Source organism: Hemicordylus capensis, chromosome 6 (assembly GCF_027244095.1).
Source record: "Hemicordylus capensis ecotype Gifberg chromosome 6, rHemCap1.1.pri, whole genome shotgun sequence".
NCBI lineage: Eukaryota > Metazoa > Chordata > Lepidosauria > Squamata > Cordylidae > Hemicordylus > Hemicordylus capensis.
Window position 1 is genome coordinate 93554872 of NC_069662.1, and position 17655 is coordinate 93572526.

Below are 17655 nucleotides of genomic sequence, written 5' to 3' on the forward strand. Positions count from 1 at the left end.
GGTGGCTAGGGAGAGGTCTCCCAACAGCCTGGAGTGTTGCTCCCGGATAGCCTGATTTCCTAGCATCCACAGTCAGGAGGGGAATCTGAACATTGTCAAGAGCCAAATGTGCTTTACTAACATTCCAGGCATGGCCATGATGCCCCTGAAGAAAATCCAACCGCAGAACAACTTTACTTGAAATATTGGCAGTGACTATAAAGGTCCAAGTAGTACTGTATTCAGAGAGCCCAAGTGCACAGGGAGAGTTCAACTGCTCCTTTTGCTGGCAGTGGCTGACCATTGATGGTCACCAAGTTAACTCTAGTTGCATTCACTGTCGTTCCCCGCAGAAAGGGGTGTTCACTATGAATAAGGCTTATTTCTGAACCAGCATCCAACAACATAGAGGTTTCCCAGTACCCAATTTTCAATTTCACATAATAGCAGGAGCATGAATATCCCTTCTTCATGGCTGTTCTTATTGCTGCTGATGGTGGCCCTTCTACAAACAGCAGCTTTTCATTTCCTTGAGGCAATTTGCCAGGGCTGGATCATTTCCTCTTCCAGTGCCGCTTTCCCCTGCACTTTCAACCAATATCTGTTGGTTGTGGATTCCTAGGGGGAGCTGTTCTTGGTTTCCTCTGTCAGGATTCCTTATGGATTGCTTGCACCTAGGCCTTCTCTAGCTGTAGAGTCTCCACCATGGCAAGTTGTTCCTGGAAGGCTGTAGATTGCATGTAAGAGTCACACTGGAGCTAGGACTTAACAGCAGCCGTCTTAAAAGAAGCACCCATCTCTGCTTCTACAGTCTGTACTCTACACACAATAGATTTTCCTAGAATGGCATCTTCCTTAATCAGCAAGCCATGCAACTCACCTGAGAGGCCATTTATGAACTGGCTTTTCACACAAGAGTCTTCCATAGCTTGGCACTGAGCATAGGCCCTTTCTGCATAGCAAGTTCTACATTTGGTTGAGCTGGCTTCAGCAGCGTCCTCCCCTGGGCATGGAGGAGCAGGAAAAGCTCTGTCAAAGGGCCTGGACAGAGCACATAGATACGTATGCAGAGGTTCCCCTTCCAGCCCCCTCCTAGCTTGCCATTCACATCGATATTGCAAAAGAGCTAAGGCCCCTTCATAATGGCCCTTCAAATGCTGACAGAATTGTTGATAGGAGCCACAATCCATACTTGGCAGTTGTAGGTGGTACGTTTTGGCATCACGCTCCAGAAAAATAGCAAGGTACTGTGCAGCCTTCTGATCAGTCCACTCATTTACAGACACAAGGAGGTCAAAATCTGTCAAGTACTCGCTGATTATAGGCTCATCTGTATGATCAGTAAATTTCTTAGGCAGTAAGGCTCTTGCCATCTCCAAGTTTTGCCACCAGTTCTAGTTTAACAGGAGAACTTGATTACAGGCCTGCAATTCTCCAAGCCGTTTACTCAGACCTCCTTTGGAGGGAAACTCCCTCAGACTAACAACAATAGAGCAGAACAGCTAAGATAAGATACAGAACCTTACGAAATAGTAAAGCATGGAACCTATTGGTCAGTGGTGTTACTTTTGCAATCATTACAATAGGTCGGTGGCCATCTTTGTGAGAGAGGAAACCCTTTCTTTAGTCACTGTGATACCAGTTGCTGTGGATTTTACCATGATCATTATGTTTCTCTTCCATTTGATGTTCAGGACTGCCTTTGCGTACAAAGAAGGCACTGTATATATTTCCTGAACCAACTTTTACTGGTGAAAGAGAATCAACCTTTTTGAATTACACAGAGCTGTTCATCAGGCACAACAGAAAGTACTTCATTCTTCACTATCGTCTGAACTGGCTGGCCTTAAACTGATGGTATCTGTTCAACGTATTGCTTAGCCACAGATCATCCTAATTGGTGTGTCAACAGTATACAACAACAGAACTGTATACAATAAAAGCCAATCATTAAAATTTTGAGTTATAAAAATGAATGTGACATGTTCTCTCCCACATGTCCTTGGGGATAAGCGATATAAATAACAACCTTGACTGAATATCTCATATCCTTGCCTTGAAATGTTGAGTTATACACTTGCCAGTCTAGGGGATTTTCTAACATGTCAAGCATGATCCAGTTTAAAGAGCCATGTGCCCCACCCGCATCCCAGAGCCGGTAAGCAAATCCCAGCAGCAGCTTAGGTGCACTGATTCACATAATGCACTAGAGCCTTCAGTTCTCTCTGCTCACTCGCCTATTCTAATGCGATTAGCTGGAGACACTGATGATCACGCAATGAATCTAGAGGACTTGCTGAAAGGTCCACTCTACAAGGGCAGCTTTTAAACACTACAGAGGGAATTTGTTAGACATCTGCTGTTGATTAGCCAGCTTCTCACCGTTTATTATTGCACATGTTATCTATCATGCAGTACTTGTACGAAAGGTTCAGAGGAACAATGAGCTATTTGTCATATTAGAAAGATCCAAAACTTCTTTCCCCCCAAGGAAAAGTATTCTTCAGGCCGAGGTATACATATGTCAAATGGTGGGTGCTAAATTAAGTTCGTGTTAAGAAATATGGTACCTGGGCCCAGCTGTTTGAGCATCTTGGGCAGTGGATTAGGTCCACCCATGGACTGCTTTTGTTTCCCTTGCATATATTCTGATCTCAGCCCTTGTACTAGTATGTGTCCTTCTGCTGGGCGCTTCCCAGATTAAACTCTACAACAGTGTCACTACAGACCTGCTAAGTGTGCCTCCATACTTCCTGTGTTGTGATGCCACAGTCCTTGCGCTGACAACAAGGCGCTGTTCACATTTCCAATAGGGAAGTGCACAGAACAGGCGACTACCGGTTCAAAGGTAGAGGGGAATAACGTTAAGGACTGGGGAGGTGCTCTTCCACCACCACCACCACCACGTTTCCCTCACCTGCGCTGTCCTGACAAATGTTCCTGCAGGGTGGAAGCATACCTCCTTGCCGCCCTGGTGAGTCATGGACCGGAAAGACCTGGAAGTGCCTGGTGTGCATGCAACCAGAATGCATGAAAAGGTCTAGACCAGGGTTTCTTAACCTTGGGCCCCCAGATGTTGTTGGACTACAACTCCCAGAATCCCCAGACATGGGCTTTGTGGCTGGGGATTCTGGGAGTTGTAGTCCAACAACATCTGGGGGCCTAAGGTTAAGAAACCCTGGTCTAGACATACAAAACTTATGTGGACTGCGACAAGGAGTCGGTGCATAAAGAAAGCATGGTGCAAAATATATTCAGCAGGGAATGAATTTACTGGACAAGCACAGTGGAGGTTACCATAGTCTAAATGAGAAGCAACATAAACCAGAAATTTGACAACATGGACAAGCAACACAACTCCCACTTACAGTTGATTAATAAGGTGCTAATCCTATAATCATACTTTAAACTTCAGGAACTTTCACTGGAAGATCTCTATGCACAGAATATATTCGCATCCTATTCTTTGGCTGGGATTTGCAAGAAGCCCTTGTGGTCTGTGGGAACTTACTTCAGGCTGATCTTCCACCCTAAAAATATTACAGTGAAGCAAAATTAATCAAAGCTCCTGATTGGTTAATAGCAAGAAAAGAAATCTCAAGTTTGAAACTTCTCACCTTGTCAGAGCTCATTCTTTTTTCTTTTTGCAGCACTCCATTAATATAGGGCCCAAGGGACTGTCTAAAAAGTTATCAAAATCCCACAACACAAATGTACATCGGTCTGCTATTTTTAGTCAACAGTTAAAACTGAGCCAAAGTAAATACCCCTCTTCAGTTTCCACCCTGTCAGCAACACTCCTAAATAAACCCCTCCATTAAAAAATTGGCTGATGTTTGAAGTTAATGCATTTTTCTTTCTTCAGTAGTAGTTTCCTTTACTGCATTAATTAAGTGGATGTAATTTTGTAGGATTTGGATGCCAGCCCCATTACTGGGCCTGTTAACATACATATTATAATAATGCACCAATGCAGTGGCAAGAGAAAGAATTAAAAAAAAAATACAAATATTCCAAAAAGCTAAGTTTAAAATGTGTTTGTTTCAAATATCTACTGATATCTGAAGGCTGTTCTTCCAGAATGGTCCACTGAAGCATGTTGCAAATTCCCTATAGCAAAATATTTATCTCCAGCAATGCAGCTAATTCAGGATACATGCGTTACGTTACAGAGATAAGCTTCAATTTGAGGCCTGTTTTCAGGACCTGCCCCAAATATTTTGCTACACAAGAGGATAGAAGATACCCAAGACACCTTGCAATGTTGCAGAATGTGCCACGATACGAGTCTCAGGTTGTGAGCTGCACATCATCTAAACATTGCACTCCCATCACCCTCTGTGCCATTGAAACACATTTTGGGCACTTTTATTGACTGCAGAATAGTACACTGGTATCCTTAAAAATGCTAGTGCCCTAGGGACCACTTGAGTTATCTATTACCATTATTTTCAGTAGAAACGCAGCAGCAGGTACATTTTTAAAAGTTGTTTTTCGCTGCCTGCGGCATTTATGCCAATGCGGCATTTATGTGAGAATTTGGGTGCAAGCTGGTGGTCCTGCCAATGCGGCGTTTATGTGAGATTTCCATGCGGGATTTCTGGTGGTGTTTTCATGGGGGAAAATGGCACCCAAAGGGCATAAGAGCTACACTGCTAGTTTCAAGCTGAGTTGTGCTAAGAGCAGAACAGATTGGAAGTAGAGCTGCAGCCCATGAATTTGAAGTGGATGAACACTGCATTCATAGGTAGAAATCAGAAAAAGACAACCTGGCAAGTATGCCGAAATCAAAACGTGCAAGAAAAAGTGGTGTTGCAGCCTGGCCTGATTTGGAGAATAACCTTGAAGGGTAGATTAAAGAGCAGAGAGGACCAGAAAGAGCACCAGTCTCTACTATGAAAATCCACCTATAAGTAAAATTAATGGCAGAACAAATAGGAATAACTGCCTTTAAAGGTAGCCCGTTTTGGTGCTATAGATTTATGAGGTGAAATAATTTACCTGCATGCACTAAAACAACAATGAGACAACAGCTGCTGATGGATTGGTGGAGGAAAAAATCAGCATTTTTAAAGTTTGTTGCAAATGCTGTTGAGCAGGGAAAATGTGTGCAATCACAAATAATAAATATGAATGAAGTTCCACTGTTTGACTGTCCCCCGAATAGGATTGTGAAAGAAAAAGGAGAAAAAACAGTTTCCATAGTGAAATGTAAAGACATATTTCACGTGCATATTAGCCTACGCTGCAAATGGCGACAAACTAAAACCAATGCTAATTTTTAAATGGAAATTTTAAACCCCAAAAGGTAATTTTCCTTCAGATTTCAATTTTTGTGCTAATGAGAAAGGTTGAATGTGCGAAAACATAATGTTAGAATGGCTTAATGAAATTTGGCGGACAAGAAAATGAGCTTTTTGTCCAACCACGTGGCATTCTAATAATGGACTAGATGCGTGCACATTTACTGGATTCAGTTAAAAATGAATGCAAAAAGGCATCAGCTATACTAGCTGTGATTCCTGGTAGTTTGACCAAAATCTTGCAGCTCTTAGACTTATTCATGAACAAGGCATTTAAATGTGAAATGTGAAAGCATTGGGGAAACTGGATGAGGAAAGGCCTGCATACATTCACAAAGGGTGGGGAAATGCGCAAAGCAACCTGCGGCAAGGTCACAAAATGGGTTTCGGAAGCATGGAAAGCTGTTAAAACTTCTTAAGCGATTTCTGGTTTCACAGAAGCTGGAATTATACAATCTGAAAAAGCTGAAAGTGATGCAGCTGACATTTCACAAGAGGATGAAAATGATGAGGATGCAGACTATCCTGAAAGATACCTTGTACACCTTTTTATTTCGGAGAGTGATAATTCGGACTTCGAAGGTTTCCTTTGAAGTACAATTTGAAATTTATAATTTTTAGAACATGATATGGAGATGGGGTGAAGCAACCAATGTTTCCTTTGAAGTGCAATTTGAAGTTTATAATGTGATGTGCTTAAAAATAAATAAAAGAAGGTTTCTTATGAAGTGTAATGGGAAATTACTTCTGCAATGTGATGTGTTAAAAGTTTAAAAAAATTGTCCAGCATTTATGTCTTATTTTCTTTCATTGCATTAAGACGGATGAGGATATGGGTTACAATACTTAGTTGTAGTAAAATTCTAAACATAGCTGTACAGTAGTAAAATTTTAAGTGTTCAACACAACCATGATGTCCCCCTCTAATTGCAATGTTTACACCGATGAGGTGTTTCTGGTGGTTTTCTGCAATTTTTCAGCCTTTTTTCCTTACTGTGGCATTTATGCTGATTCGATGTTTCTACCGAAAATTATGGTAAGTAAGCAAAAGAGTACCGAAAATTATGGTAAGTAAGCAAAAAATGCTAGTGCCCTAGGGACCACTTGAGTTATCTATTACCATTATTTTCAGTAGAAACGCAGCAGCAGGTACATTTTTAAAAGTTGTTTTTCGCTGCCTGCGGCATTTATGCCAATGCGGCATTTATGTGAGAATTTGGGTGCAAGCTGGTGGTCCTGCCAATGCGGCGTTTATGTGAGATTTCCATGCGGGATTTCTGGTGGTGTTTTCATGGGGGAAAATGGCACCCAAAGGGCATAAGAGCTACACTGCTAGTTTCAAGCTGAGTTGTAATTATGGTAAAAATTATGGTAATTACTTACCATAATTTTTCTACCGAAAATTATGGTAAGTAAGCAAAAGAGAAGCAGCATTGTTCAGCATGAGTTTCAAAGTCTTCCAACTTTTCATGTATATCCATCTTAATTTGAGCTAAACATGCAGGAGGAAAAGGGATGTCAAACATACAACTCCTTCCTGAGCATTTTTCCAGCTAGGGAATTGGTGTTATTTTAACACACACAAGAGGAAAAGTCTCTTATTTTAAAAGGGAGGGAGCATCTATAGTTGTTCTTGTTAAATTTCAATCTATATGTGACAGCATATAATAATATACAGACCTGTTGAGTCTTATGCTCCACTCCTACATTTTCTTTTCTACTGAAGTTTCTATACTACTGGCCAGTGGAAATGCAAAGTGGAACTGCCCTCACTCATTTGCTGCCATTTCTTCCACCTTTGAGCCAAACCCCTTTGCCCTCAGCCTTCCAATACATAACATATATAAACAAGTATTTGTAACAGTTTCCAAGAACAACACAAAAGATGTGATCACACTTTTATCAGGGTTCTAGGTTGCACCTCAGGGGAGGTGGAGATCAGGATCAACCTGGATGGTATAATAGGGCTGGATGCAGTGGAGTCCTCTGCTACTTTCATAATAAGGCAAGAAGGAAGGGAGGAGGGGAGGAGGGGTTTACAAAGAGAAACACTGAGCTTACTACCATGCACTCAGAAAAGGATATAGATGCAGGCTATAGTCCATCACTCAGCCCCATTTGTGAAGTCTTGGAAAATTCTTGCATTGTTTAAATTTGAGACTTGAAACAGAGGTACCTATTTCAGCTCTCTTCTTCAAGTACAGGGCCCTCTAAGGGAGAGGAAAGCCCAAGGCTTTGTTGAGATTTCCCTCAGCCTACTAGACTTTTATTTCTTCAACAGAGCCAAGTAATCTACATATTTTGAAGAACTTGTTGGTTGGATGGTTGGTTGGCGCAAAATAAAGTCATACTTCCTGAAGACCTACATATGCCAAGTTGTTCATACACAAGCTGTTCATACACATATGTCATCTTCACTATTAGTCCCATCACCCACTGAGATCATCCAGGAAGTTTTGTCCGCAGTTGCCACTAGTTCATCAGGTGGCTTCTCAGGGACAGGCTTTCTCTGTTACTGCCCCGAGACTCTGGAATGTCTGCGCTCCTTGCTTAAATAAGAGCCTTCCCTTCTCTGACAACTTTTTAAAAGTCTCTAAAGACTCATTTATTCACTCAAGCTTTTTAACTAGACTTGTGGTTTTAAGTTGTTCTAACGTTTTAATTCCTGTTTTAATTTGTTTTATGTTGATGCATAAACTGTACATTGTATACATTCCACACATGTAAATGATGTACAAATGAATAAATAATGTACTACTCTATACACTGGAATATGCTCAATGAATTTTTTTAAAAATATACTTTTAGAAGCAATTCTGAATTTCATACCTCCCGATTACCCAAAGATACCAAATTTTGCATGACCAATCCTGCCACTGAAATTAGCTGAATGCACTACTTTTTACACCAGAATATAATGGGGGAAAGGTTGAAATAATGTTTAGAAAAAAATCCGCCTATAATCATATTTAACTGTTATTGTTCCCAACAGCTTTTAAACACTCAATAACCAGATCAATAATTCAAAAATGACATCATGCCCAGGAGAAGCAGATGATCTTTCTCAGAATCATAATTACCATGAGTCAAATTTACCATATATGATAATTATTCAAGAAAATAAATAGTGCTTGAAGTGGAAATTCTAAAAAATTTAAACTATTTTACTTTCCTTTTGCAAGCACATTAATAAACAATTTATGACATATACAGGTGGCCCTCAAATAGCAGTTTCACCCACTTGCAGACCACCTCCCTGTATACCAAGTTAGTTATCGCGGGTGGGGGGGGGTAGTTGCAGTTATCCACAGTTTTCTACCCTACCTCCCAACTAAAGTGGCATACAGTTTAAATAGCCACTCTCCCCACTTTTCGGATGGTGTGCAGGTGGATTTAAATAAGCACTGTGAGAGGTACAGGCTGCTCCATCCACTCTCGCCTCTTCGCAGCTTCTCTAAACCTCCTGCATGTCCGTTGAGAAGCAGGGTGAGTGTCTGTTCAAATGTCACATCTCCCCATGCTCTTCAGTTGATGCACCAGAAGCTGGAGAACTAGACTGGGGTTCTGGTGCCACTGGGCCCCACCATCTCCCCTGATGTGGGAGAGACTAACTAATCTAAAACCTCCCCTCTGAGTGGCTTGCCCTACAACTGGACCCTGCTGCAAGGTTTCGTGCATGTGTATCGAGGCCCTGGATATTAGTTGCCACTGTTATACGTGAGAGTCCTACAAACTGATATCACTGGGTCATGGGGACAATTATGCCACCATACGTTAACAGCCAGTACAGGACTTTTGGAAATATTTATTTGTTTATTTATTCCATTTTTATACCACCCCCTTCCAGATTGGCTCAGGGCCGTTTACAATTGAAACAAAACCATTAAAATCAGTTAACAATTAACTGACTCCTTAACAATTAACAATTAAATTAACAATTAAAACAGAAATTCTAACACAGCATAAAACAACAACAATTGACAATTAAAACATGATAAAACAACAATTAAACAATCAGAACAATTTTAAAAACCAGGTTACCATATTAAAACCATTTACAACTATTTAAAAATCCTGGCAGGCCAGAACAAACAGATAGGTTTTAAGGGCTCTCCTGAAGGGCAATAAAGAATTCAAATTGTGGATTTCTACAGGGAGTACATTCCACAATCCAGGAGTGGCTACAGAGAAGGCCTGCCTCTGAGTCACCACCAGATGCACAGGTGGTAACTGGGACTTCAGATTACTTCAGCGTGTAGTGGGGATCACAAAGAAGAAGGCGCTCTCTGAGATAACCTGGACCTAAGCCATTCAGGGCTTTAAAGGTAATAACCAGCTCTTTGTATTTTGCCCAGAAACGTATCGGCAGCCAGTGCAACTGTTTCAAAACAGGCATAATATGGTATCTCCAGGTTGCCCCAGAGACCAATCTGGCGGCCGCATTTTGAACTAACTGAAGTTTCCAAACTACATACAAAGGCAGCCCATGTAGAGCGCATTACAGTAGTCAAGCCTGGAGGTTACCAGCTGGTGCACCACTGTTTTGAGGTCATTCTCCTCAAGGAATGGATGCAGCTGTTGAATCAGCCAAAGCTGATAGAAAGCTCTCCTGGCTATAGCCTCCACCTGAGATACCAGGGTGAGGCCTGGGTCCAGGAGTACTCCCAAGATGCACACCCACTCTTTCTGGGAGAGTGTAACCACATCCAGCACAGGGAGATCTAACTCATCCTTCAGATTCTGAGCTCCTACAATGAGCACCTCTGTCTTGCTTGGATTCAGTCTCAATTTGTTATCCCTCATCCAGCTCATTACTGTCTGTAGGCAGGCATTTAGACAATGAACACCATTTCCTGATGATACAGATAAAAAGGAGAAGTAGATTTGGGTGTCATCAGCATACTGATAACACCCAGCACCAAACCTCCTGATGACCTCACCAGCGGTTTCATGTAGATATTAAAAAGCATTGGTGACAGAATGGAACCCTGAGGGACTCCATATAACAACTCATGTTTTGAGGAGCAACTGTCACCAAGCTCCACCATCTGGAATCCACCTGAGAGATAGGAGTGGAACCACTGCAAAGCAGTGCCCCCTATCCCCAACTCCCCCAGGCGATCCAGAAGGATACCATGGTTGATGGTATCTAACTCTGCCGAGAGATCCAAAAGAACCAACAGAGTCACACTCCGTCCATCGATTCTCCGGTAGAGGTCATCCATCAGACTGACCAAGGCTGTCTCAACCCCACAGCCACCTCTAAAGCCAGTTTGAAATGGGTCTAGAATAATCAGTTTCCTCCTGGTTGGCCACCACCTTCTCAATCATCTTGCCCAACAAAGGGAGATTGATCTATAACTATCCATCGCTAAGGGATCCAGTGAAGGCTTCTTAAGAAGAGGTCTAACCATTGCCTTCTTCAAACATGGAGGCACCCTACCCTCCCTCAGTGATGCATTTATGATATAAACTAGGCCACCTCTAACAATCTCCCTGCTAGATAAAAGCAGCCAAGTCAGGCAAGGATCTAGAAAACAAGTGGTAGCAGGGGCGTAACTAAAATAGGGCAAGAGAAGACAATTGTCTGGGGCCCCACTGCCTTGGAGGAGCCCCCAGAGGCAAGTCACATGACTGACTCCCCCAGCCGCTCAGCCACCTGGGCTTCCTTCAGTTGTATTCGTCCTCTGAAACTGATGTGAGTGTTAAGACCTGGAGCTACCAGAACAGCATGTCTTTCTCTAGTACCATTAAATGACTTGTATTGTCCACAATTTACAAAACCTTTTAAAAAATAATTTAGGATGATGTTCTATTGTGCCACATAGGATAGATATATAGATATAAATTTTACTATGCTTTTTGTTACCACTATTCAGCCTCATCTAAAATTTCTTTACTTCATACTGAGCTTCGGGGGGGGGGGGCATTTTAAAATCTTGTCTCTGGGCCCACTGCAACCTTGCTATGCCCCTGAGTGGTAGGCCACCCCACCCCAAGCAGCTTGTCCACATCGTCAGGAGTCATAGACTGAAACTGATCCAACCTAACACTGCAAGAGAGATCGCTAGACACCTCCTTCATAGACCCTGCAGAAATAGTGGAGTCAAAGTTGGCCGGAATACAGGAGATTATATCTGCAAAGAACCTATTAAAAGCATCACATCAGAACACCTCCGGAAACTGTTTTTAAGCAGAAGGAGCAGAAATTAAGCTCCTCACAACCCGGGATAGCTCTGCTGAAAGTGAACCTGCAGGCTTAATGCATGCTGACCAAAATCCCTTCTTTGCTGCACGCACTGCTATTGCCTAAACCTTCAAATGAGTCCTATGCTGCATCCTGTCAAATTTGAGCCTAGTTCTCCTCCACTTGCATTCCAGTCACCTTCCCAGCCGCTTCAGCCCTCACAGCTCCTCGGTATACCATGGGGCCATTTTTGAAGCAGGTTCTGACAGGGCAGAGCATAGCCAAAATAGGCAGGACATAGCCGAATTACTGGGTGATTTGTGTGGCCTTGCTGAAAGGCAGAAAGTTCTCCAGTGGCATACCACAATCTAATTCATTGCAGCCAGTTCAAGGAGGTAGCGATCAAGGCTCACTGTGAAAATATCTTGATACGTTGTGAAACAGGAAGGATAAATCTCTACTGGATTTGAAAAATGAGACCTTAAAACAAACATCGGGACCCATTGGTTAACCACAAGTGTGCAGTACACCGCCCTAGTGTCCTTGGCTGATAGCCAGCAGCTGTTTTGCAACACAGCAAGTATGTATTTTGCATTTTGTATCTCTGTCAGAACTTTTGTTTTTATTTTTGCTACCTGCTATTCAACCTTCCTTATCAGGGACCTTATGGCTATCCTGCTTAAATGTACTCCCCCCACCCTAGCACAACATCTTTCTACAAACGGTAGCATTGCAGAAACAACAGATCAATGCAAGGAAGATCAGCAAGACCAATATAAAGCAGTATAATTCTTCTGAGGGTCATTAACTACCTGATTTCTACCAGAGAAATGCTGCTTTGCTGTATAGACAAATTACCGTTCCAAGCTTTTAATGCTGCTTGCTTGGTTTCAGTAAAGTCTGATATATATACTGCCCCCTTCAAGTTTGACAGCCATTAAGTGCATCTCCAAGTCTGATACAGCTGAGAAATGCACAATAAGTTTAAATGCAAGAGCTATTTTTCCCTGCAGGCATCAGGGAGGCAAGTGATATGAAGATTTACAAGTGATGATTTACAAGAAGATTTACTTAACTGATGTCTGTGCAATGAGCAGGGGTGTAGCAAGGCTGGAGTGGGCCCAGAGACAAGATTTTAAAATGCCACCCTCTCACTGAAGCTCAGCTCATGAAGTAAAGAAATCTTAAATGAGGCTGAATAGCAGTAACAAAAAGCTTAGTAATATATATGTGTGTGTGTGTATACACACACAACACACACATACATATATATATACATACATATAAATAAACAAACACACACACACAAACATCACCTATGTGCCACAATAGAATATCAAATTATTTTTTAAAAAGTTTTGTAAATTGTGGATGATGCAAGTCATTTAATGGTACTAGAGAACGACATGCTGTTCTGGTAGCTCCAGGTCTTAACACTCACATCAATTTCGGAGGCTGAATACAACTGAAGGAAGCCCGGGCGGCTGGGGGAGTCAGTCATGTGACGCCTCTGGGGTCCCCCCCAAGGCAGTGGGCCTCCAGACAACTGTCTCCCCTTGCCCTATTATACTTACACTCCTGGCAATGAGTGAAGCATTCCCATTAGCTCCTTTGCCCAATAAATATAATACAGATTGTGGGAATGACAACATTCTTTGGCTTCAAGTATACAACTCCAACTCCAGGCTTTAGGCACATTTCTCTGCATTTCTGTTTCGATATAGCTGTGGTAGCATGTCTTGACTGTCAAATCAAGTGTGGCCACATATGCTGAAGCATCAACAAGAACACAGGCCCAGTCAATATTTAATAGGATTCTGTAATTAGTATCATGGTAGCAACACATCCTGACCAAGACGTTTTCCACACCCAGCTTTTAGCCCGCATCTCCTCTGGAATGGAGTGAAAGCATTCACATATTGGGCAGGTTTACCCAGAGGCGTAACTAAGGAAAACGGCGCCCGGGGCAAGCACTGAAATTGTGCCCCCCCGCCACCCCCGGAAATATGGAAATGTGTCACAGCCATAGTCAAATGTAGGTTGTGTGCTGCATCCGTGCAAGTATACTGGGACAGGAAAAAGGAAACATGAGGCTACAAGGCTTTTTATAAATATATATTTTAAAGAAATGTCTTGCACACGAACAGCCTAAGTTTGCAGTCCTCATGGCCAGAAAATAAATGCTTTTAAACATAGTAATAGGTTTTGTGTCCCAAAATGGAAAAGACAAGACAGGTATTCAGAGGCGTAATTAGGGAAAATGGCACCTAGGGCAAGCACTGAAATTGCGCCACTGTCCAAGCAGGAATGATGGGACTTGTAGTCAGCAATATCTGGGAATCCCCGTTAAAAGGAACACTGCACCATCTAGGCATGGTTGTTGATCAAGACCTGAAAACATGAGCCATCTCTGTAAAAGACTTAGAACAACAGTCAGGAGTTATGCGAGGATTCCAAGTGTCATTTCTCTGTCTCCTCTCATTCTTTAAAAAACATGACCTTGTCCTAGAGGATCACCTGCCCAAATAGCCACTAGCAAAATAGGGGAAGAAGAAGGTGGAGGTGGTGGGTGGGTGTGTCTATAAACCAGTGAATGATTCCTGCCAGCCTTTGTCTTATGATGACTGTTGGCTCATGATGGGGTATATGTGCATTCACCACACTAGTGCTTACTTTGACACCAGGAGGGAGGAGGATACATTAGTTTGCCACACTAGACAGAGGCATTTGCAACAGGAGCAGATAGCCAAGTTCTGCCAGGGCCAAAACCAGCCCCTGCCAAACTAGGAAATCATTGTAATTTGCCCCTTCCTGTCACAAGCAGTGTGCTGTTCTTTTATTATTGACTCTAACTCTCAGATATCCCAGGCATGGATGGAAAATTCAGGGTCAATTTACAAGAGACACATTTTCTGCATGGAAGTTTCTTCTGTGCAGGTGCTGTGCAGAAACCCATGTATGGTGATCAATACATATGTAACTATTCCGCCAGAGGCATAGCAAGGTTGGAATGGGTCCAGAGAGGAGATTTCAAAATGGGCCCCCAGCCCCTCAAAGTCCAGGGCCTCCACACACCCCAGGCCCCCAAGGATTTAAGTCTGATATTTCAAAATAAGTATGCTGCCTGGAAATACATTTCACTGAATACACACATGTACACTTCACAGTATATAGTGATATACATTGAGTACTATATATTTGTGCTACTTTTAATGCCTAGAACACACTAGCAACGCTAATTATTAAAATGGACCCCTTGCTGCAGATTAGCAAAGGAGACTTTCAACCATGCAGGGTGAGCCTATGTTTGTTTTCTCAGAATTCTGAAAAAAATCAGTAAAGTTTGATTCCAGGAGGTTTTTCACAGGAGGCTTTTAAAGCCCTTTAACACACATCTCCTCTGGAATGGAGGTGCTGCATTCACATGTTGGCCAGATTTACCCTGAAGTCCCTGCAAGTTATTGGGGAGCAGTTCACACACAAGAAAAATAAAATAAAATAAAATAAAATAAAAGCACAACACATGCTTCACAGTTCTCACTCAGACCTTCTGGATTACAAAACAACTTGAACATAAGTGCATTTATGAATGAATGAATGAAAATAAATAAAATATACTTGTTCAAGAAGTGTTTGTAATTTTCTGACATGAAACAAGCCACTTATAGGCCTTTAAATAGTTTTTGTTTTTAAAGCCAGCACATTTTCCAGTCTGTTTTAAATTAAATATTCAGAGACTTCTCAGTCTCGCCCCACCCCCCATATCAAAGCCCTATGGCAAGCAGATCCCTAAATACAGGGGTAACCACAAAAAGGAATTCACAGCCTACCTGCAAAAGCTGTGCTGGATGGTCTGGTCTGCTGCAGGGAGCTCTGCCAGCCTCCTTCCTGGCTTGCTTGGCCTGCTGAGTTCAGGCTTCAGGGAGGCCTACTGGAGGCCTCTCTGGAAGCCCCGCCCACCTACCGATCAGCTGAGAGGCGGGAAGAGAAGAGTTCTGCAGTTTGCAGGCCTTGCCGATCCTAGGCCTCTTTGCCGATCAGCCGGATCTGGAGGCAAGTGGCTGAGGGGCCCTGGGGCTGGGCAGGTGGGCAATGGGGTGGGGGTGGCAGGGACTGGTATGGCACCCCCACCTCAATGGCGCCCGGGGCATGTGCCCCCCCTGCCCCCCCCCCCCCCCAGTTACGCCTATGTGTTTACCCCAAAGTCCCTGTGAGCTTCACACCCGATTCGGGTTTGTCACTGCTTGTTAGAGTGCAACCTGATTTATATTTGGGATTAAAAACAAACAAACTTTTTGCATCTGGTTTTTTGGATAGCACTGAGTTTGCAGTAAAGCCTCACAAAAAAACTCATGGTAAAGCCTGCTGTGTGGAGAACTCCTAAGGGAGCTAAAGCCAAATATTGGTTGGTTTCTTTCAGCTATACATAGGTTCTGACACACTGCCTTATACCATGCACAATATTTTACCATTTATGTACTGTACATCCTTCTACTTGCAATATTTTCTGCAGGAGTTGAAGAAAGGCTCTTGAGAATTCTGATTCACCCAGTATAGACTATGAATGGATACTTTCAAATATGACATTTATCAAGAAACATTGGGCATCTACAATATGTCTTCTTTGGTACCAATTTGAGGCTCATCTCTCTTTTTACCATCTTCTTATGTTCTCCCTCTTCTGCCACCATGATTTGCCTGCTCAGTCTATGTCCTCAGAGAAGTTCCCCAAAGAATGGAATTGCTTTTTATCCTTTTATTCTGTGAGCGTAGGGTACAAGCCACTATGGGATACGTTCCCTTAATTTGTGGTTGTTTGAAAGACAGACACTTTTCTTAGTTGCAGCAGACCTGCTTGAAAAACACCGCAGTCATGATGGTTACTTAAAGTATCATGAAATAGTTAGTTATTAAGCATCAATGCCACACTACCCAATGACAAATACACACACACACACACACACAGAGAAGGTAACACTCCAAATCTAATTAGTACTGAATTACTGAATTCTGGTTAGTACTGACAGTTCTCATACAATAAAAGAGATGGCCATATATTAAAATTAAAAAAGAGACAAAGGGGGCTCTTTAGAGTTAGGAAACTAATTGGTGGTGGTACTAGTTATAAAGAGAAGGGATGAAGATTTGTGTAAGTATATGATGCATTAGTTAAAACCCTAATGCAAAGTCCAGGAATGAAAGGGAGTTCCATGAACCCTTGGCAATGGAATCTGTGGCTGGGTAGGGAAGAGGCGGCAACTTGTCATAAGGAGAGGAAATAATTCCTGCCCAGCCAATACGAAACCTTAGCTTCAAGACTGTTTAAAATGGGCTGTGGGGAAGTGGTTCCTTTTGAAGGGAGTCATAGTAAATTCCAGCAGCATGGCCAGGCCACTACTGTAGCAAATAGACAAATGCGGAAAGGAGAGCTGGTCTTGTGGTAGCAAGCATGACTTGTCCCCTTAGCTAAGCAGAGTCTGCCCTGGTTGCATATGAATGGGAGACTAGAAGTGAGAGCACTGTAAGATATTCCCCTGAGGGGATGGAACTGTTCTGGGAAGAGCAAAAGGTTTCATATTCCCTCCCTGGCTTCTCCAAGGTAGGGCTGAGAGAGACTCCTGCCTGCAACCTTGGAGAAGCCACTGCCAGTCTGTGAATACAGTACGGAACTAGATAGACTAAGGGTCTGACTCAGTATATGGCAGCTTCCCATGTACATTTCATTGTGACTGTGACAGGCAGCTGTTGGATAGCACCCAACAGCTTGTGGGAGATCGGCCACAAGCAATACCTTGGTGATTCTGGGCCCTAGGGATGTTAAACTGCAATCAACAAGAGCCAGGGCCTTCTCAGTGGTGGCCCCGACTCTATGGAACGGTCTCCCAGATAATATCTGAGCTCTCCATGATTTGTTGGCTTTCCGTAAGGCATGCAAGATGGAAATGTTCCATCGGGTGCTCTGTCGCTGAGATAGCTGGTCATAGAGTGATCTGGTAATCCATGGTTATTATGTCTTGTAATGAGTACTGTATGGGGTTGTGGTTATGATGTTATGTATGTTGTATTTTATAGAACTGTGTTGCTTTGTATGTTATTGCTTGTAAGCTGCCCTGAGTCCTATGGGAGTAGGGAGACATATAAAGCTAAACAAACAAACAAACAAACAAACAAACAAACAAATAAGAT

The 17655-nt window shown here is 42.6% G+C and overlaps 1 protein-coding gene across 3 annotated transcripts in view; it reads right to left on the minus strand.

Moving 5' to 3' along the window:
• ITGA9 (integrin subunit alpha 9) overlaps positions 1-15390 on the minus strand; it is a 391432-nt gene extending 376042 nt beyond the window's left edge. For all 3 annotated transcript variants that reach the window (XR_008309811.1, XR_008309810.1, XM_053261579.1), the window contains exon 1: positions 15300-15390. The gene's annotated coding sequence lies outside the window, so the exon portion shown is untranslated. The remainder of the gene's footprint in view (positions 1-15299) is intronic.
• Between the last annotated feature and the right edge of the window lie 2265 nt (positions 15391-17655).